At 42.9% G+C, this 5217-nt stretch overlaps 1 non-coding gene across 1 annotated transcript; it reads right to left on the bottom strand.

Annotated features, from left to right (window-relative positions):
• Positions 1-2019: 2019 nt before the first annotated feature.
• On the bottom strand, positions 2020-2134 carry LOC118530683 (U5 spliceosomal RNA). The gene has a single exon (XR_004914765.1). It is a non-coding gene; the product is annotated as a U5 spliceosomal RNA (small nuclear RNA).
• Positions 2135-5217: the final 3083 nt, after the last annotated feature.

Below are 5217 nucleotides of genomic sequence, written 5' to 3' on the forward strand. Positions count from 1 at the left end.
CTGAGATCAGGACCTGAGCCAAAACCAAGAGTCAAACGGCTTAACTGACTGCACCACCCCGCTGCCCCGGGTCTGGAGTATTTTAAGTGTAATAGGATACAATAAGGGCTTCCCTAGCTTTCCCTTTTAAGCCTATTTTCATGTGAAAATTTTAATATGAAAATAGGCTTAAAAGTAAGGAAAATATGGATCTGAAAAGATTTCTTACCTCAAATATACATTGTTTGTACAGCCATTGAACAAAGTGGCTCATCAGGTCCAGAGGAGTAAAAGATGTTTTTGGGAACGGGGCCACTGGGGCCAGAGGAAAAACCAAAGGAAGACTGGAGATTTTGAGAGATGTGGAAAGAGCACCAGACTGGCTGGAAATCTGAGCCTCTGGATCCTCATTCCAGCTGTACCCTAACTTGAGTGCAAACCTGTGCGAGCCAAATACTTGCAGGCCTATCTTCTTTCATCCATAAAATGAGAGCTTGGACCCCTAAGATCTCTTCTAGTTGTGAGATTTTGTGGTCTGCATATCATCCCGAAGGAGAACTCTGGGAGGAAGAACAATGACAAAGGCCAGAGGAAAGAGATAGAATGCAGGGGAGGGGCAGGGCAATGGAGATGACAGCTTTGCAGGGAGGGGTGTGTGGCTTATATTTAAACCACGGGCAAACGGAGCGCCACTGGAGGCTCAACAGACTGTTAGGGGCGCCAAGGAAAATCCAACTAGAGACTGGTGTGTGAAACTAGGGGTGTGCTAGGAATACAATATGCAGAAGAGGTGGAAGGGAGATTTCCAACAAGAAGGCAGATCACAGGGACCAGGGATCCAGGAGTATTTCTTTATTCCTTCAACAAATAATTATTGAAAAGGGAATATTTTAGGGGAGATTCAAAGAGGCAGGCTAGCATTTAGCATGAGGGAAGTCTGTCATGGGTACTGAACTGGGGGTACTGATATGTGTAAGGGGTGTCCCCACTTTGAAAGTCTGCAAAAACCAAGCTGAGATCCCCCAATCATTCATTTCACAAACTGTTGTTGAACAATGACCGTATTATAGGCACTGGAGATAAAGAACAATTTCTCTTCTGGAGCTTAAGTTCTAGTAAGGAAAGAAAATAAATAAGGTAAATAAAATGCATAACATGCTAGTTAGTGATAAATGCTAATAAGAAAAACACCAGGGAAGGACAACAGGATTGGATGCAAAGGGGAGGAGGCTGTAATTCTAAAAGCTTGGTAAATGAGGAGATGACATCTGAATCAGGAGGGGCAGGAATGAGCAGCATGGATAGAGGGTACTGGACAGTGCTTCCGAAGAGGAACAGCAAGCAGAACAAGGAACCGCAATTGGGCTTCAAGGAGGCCAGTGGTGCTGAAGGGAAGAGGAACAAGGGGAGAGTAGTTCAAAGTATGTTCTGGGCTCTGGGAGAGGGCAGGAGGGAGCCCAGCTCATTCTGGAGTTCCCTTGTTCACCTCCCTCCCTTCTCTCAGCATTTAGGAGACATCTCTGTGCCTCAAGCTGCAGATACTGTAGTGGGTAAGACATTGCGTTCCAGTTGTCAGAACCAGAACAGAAGGTCAGGGTCCAGCTGGAAGCAAGGATAGATGATCCTGCACTGAGTAGAGCTAGACCAGACTTCAGATCCCTGTCTTCAGACAACATCAATCTTTAAGCCAGTATGACTCAAGGCTACTGGTGGGTCTCCATGGAGGGCAAAAGAGAACCATAGAGAAGAAACTAGGGACGCCAGTACATTGAACTTAAAATATATATGATTGTACTAGGAAAAACTACACATGATTTGAAATTTCAAACAGAATAAAAAGTACCCTAGGCTTCTAAGCTGCTGAGAACTTTTGAGACATCACAATCCAACCTCTTCATTTTACAGGGAAAACTCAAGAGAAGTGATTTATTAAAGCGATAGAGGGGAGAAACAGTTCTCTAGCCTATCTGGTCTGTGCTCACTCACTCTTTTTCTTCTTTTCCTTCCTTCCTTCCTCTCTCACTCTCTCTCTCTTTTTTTTAACTTGATGAAACACGGACTCAAAAAATTGGCTTAAGACTCAAAGTTGTTCCTTTCCACGGAAATCTTTAGTAAAAGGCAAAACATTTCTATGATCTGAAGAGAAACCAAGAGTATCCAGTGCACTTTCTATCACACACAAAAAATCTTTTTTTACTCTCACTAAAAGTTTCAGAATAAGGTTATAGAGAAAGTAAAGCAGTATTTTTTAAATTGTCTTCTAAGTTCACTTGAACTCAATGTGAAATAGAAATTGGGCTAACTCACAGCAAAAACTTCAGAGCCAGAGTTCAGTCCCTGCAGAATTAATTACATGGGGAGGAGATTCCTGGAAGGGTGAACAGTGACAGGTACTACTGAAAATGCAGAGAGAGTGGGAGAAACACCCAAAACGTTAGTCCTTGACACACCAATGTCTTCCCTTTGGCTGGTGACCCCAAATGAGTAGAAGTGAAATCTTTTAACATCATAATGGAGATGTTGTACCCCAATTTTCAGTCACAAAACCTTGAGTTATGTAACATGTAAAGCAGATAATTGAACTTCAGTGTAACATTCATGTGGGTTCAGCCAAACTAAGCTCTTTTCTAGAGGGAAAAAAAATGAAACATGGTTAGGAATAAAAAGCACACGAAAGCAGAAAAACATTATACCAAACTTTTGAAGTAAATCTCCAGAGAAAACATTATTAAGAACATATGATAATTAAAATTTAAAAATTGATGAATTAACTATATAGGAAAGAATCCATAGTCTCAAAATAAGAAAACCAGAACTCATTCACGTGTCAAAGTCTTTATCTTGCAAAGATCTTAAATTTTGGATGCAGCAAATTATACAGTCTCTTGAAAAACAATTAAGAATTCAAGTTCATAGCACTAGCTTCCACCCACCCCCCCAAGGAAATTTTCTATTGATTTGTAACTTGGCCTTGAATTTGACCTGTGGCCTTCATGTCTTGATAATTTGGGTCACTCTGAATATGCCATCTCTTGAACAAGGGCCTCTGCTAATTTTAAATGAATGCAGCTGCCAATTTGCCATTCTTTTTTTTGCATCACAATATGTGGGAATAAATTCTCAATTAATAAAACATTTCCAGGAAGCAGTCAGGCAGAGGAAATGAAGGACATTTATCTAGTAAGTTTAAGAAGAGATGTTTCATTTTTGCCTTTTTGTATATAAAAAAAGGAAAGAAAACAGTTTATGCCTTTGAGGGCTTTGACAGAAGCCAGAATTATTCCCTGGGCTACAGCATCTAAAAAAGCCATGCAACTCAAATTAGATTTTAGTTAAAAAGAAAAAAAAAAAAAGAAAGAAATAAAAAAGAAAGAATAAATGCAGACAAGTTCGTAGCAGTTTTCTTTCTTTCTTTTTCTTTCTTTCTTTCTTTTCTTTCTTTCTTCTTTCTTTCTTTCTCCTTCCTTCCTTCTTCCCTCCCTTCCTCCTTTCCCTCCCTCTCTTCCTCTCCTCTCTGTCTCTCTCCCTCCCTCCTTCCCTTTCTTCATTTCTTTCTGTTTGGTTCAATGAAAATGAATACCTCTCAAGTTTGATTGACAGGGGAGGGCTTGCATTTGATATTAAATAACCAGACCCATGGTGATTAAGCCCCTAGGGCCTTTAAAACATTTTGCATCTGAAGCTGCATTAATTAATAATATACTGTCCTAATATGGGGAGACAAGGGTCCTACTGGGGTGTAGACTAGGAAAGTGAAGAGTGTGGAAGCTGTGTCATAAGAGAAACAAGTGAAGGAACTTGAAAGAGAAGGAACTGGGGGAGCTGGAGGAGGAGTTAGGCAAGTCTCAGCTGATGGGTTTTTGAGCTTGCTGTTTTCACTGTGTAGAATGTTCCTTCCCCTACTTTCCACCTGTTGAAATTCTACTAATTCTGTAAGGGCAGATTGGATAATCATCTACTATGAGAAGTATCTAGATCCTCTTAGCTAGGGACCATCTCCCTACTCTGAACCTCCGTAGCACTTGCTGCTACCTCTATTTTAATGCTAGTGATAGTACAGCTTATCTAGATCAGGTTGGTCAGGGCCTTGAATGCTACACTAAGTGGCTTAACACTAAGTGGTTTAAGGAAGCCATTAAATTTTTGAGGATGGGCATGATTTAGAGTTCAAAGGCAGACTAATAAGGCATTTCTGGTGTAAATAGAAGGTAAGGGGTACATGAGACTACGTTCTCTCTCTCTCTTTCTCTTTTAAAAGCATATTACTGTGCACCAGGTATTATGCATGGTTACTCCACTTTATAAACGGGGAAACCAGGTTACTCTCCCACAGGTGGTGACCAGACTGCCTCCATGTCCTCACCACCTGCTTTACCGTCCTGTAAATCTGAGGATAATTGCTCCACTGAAATCATGTTTTGTTTTTTTTTTTAAAGATTTTATTTATTTATTTGACAGAGAGAGACACAGCGAGAGAGGGAACACAAGCAGGGGGAGTGGGAGAGGGAAAAGCAGGCTTCCCGTGGAGCAGGGAGCCCGATGCGGGGCTCGATTCCAGGACCCTGGGATCATGACCTGAGCCGAAGGCAGACACTTAATGACTGAGCCACCCAGGCGCCCCTGAAATCGTGTTTTGAAGGCTCAGGAATTACCTGCTACCTGCCATGTCTATGGACTTGGACTTGTCCCCACAGTTCTGAGTCCATGATCTTCCCGAGACATTTTCTTCTCACAACTCACGAACTGACTGCATTTTCCTCTCTTATTGTTTAAAATTTGGGATGCATTTTTACCGCGTGAGCTTAACGAAGCTTAATTAGTTAAGGGTGGCTATGGGTGGAGATTTCAAGAGATTCTAAAGGGTATTTTCGAGCGCTTTAGACTTGAAAGGCGGGTGACAATAGTTCTAAAGAGAACGGTCAAAGCCTGCAGATTTTTCTTTTAACAGCTCTATTCTCATCCTTGCACGCCAGGGCTAGGGGGCAACTCTTCTGTTGTTTGTTTATGAAAGAAATCAAGAAAGGGACCGGGGCTCGTCTCTTCTTTGACCTAAGGGCAAGAGTGAGGGGCCGGGCGGATTAGGTGCGGCTCCCCCTAGGCGCGCCCACAGCCCAGCCAGGGCCCAGAGCAACCCCCTTCGCCAAGGGGCGGGGCGCGCCGGACGGCCACGCGCGCGGGCGGCGGAGTGGGCGTGTCCCGCGGGCGCGCGCGGGCGGTGGAGGAGGCGTGTCCCGCGGG

The sequence above is a fragment of the Halichoerus grypus genome, chromosome 3, assembly GCF_964656455.1.
Source record: "Halichoerus grypus chromosome 3, mHalGry1.hap1.1, whole genome shotgun sequence".
Taxonomy (NCBI): Eukaryota; Metazoa; Chordata; class Mammalia; order Carnivora; family Phocidae; genus Halichoerus; species Halichoerus grypus.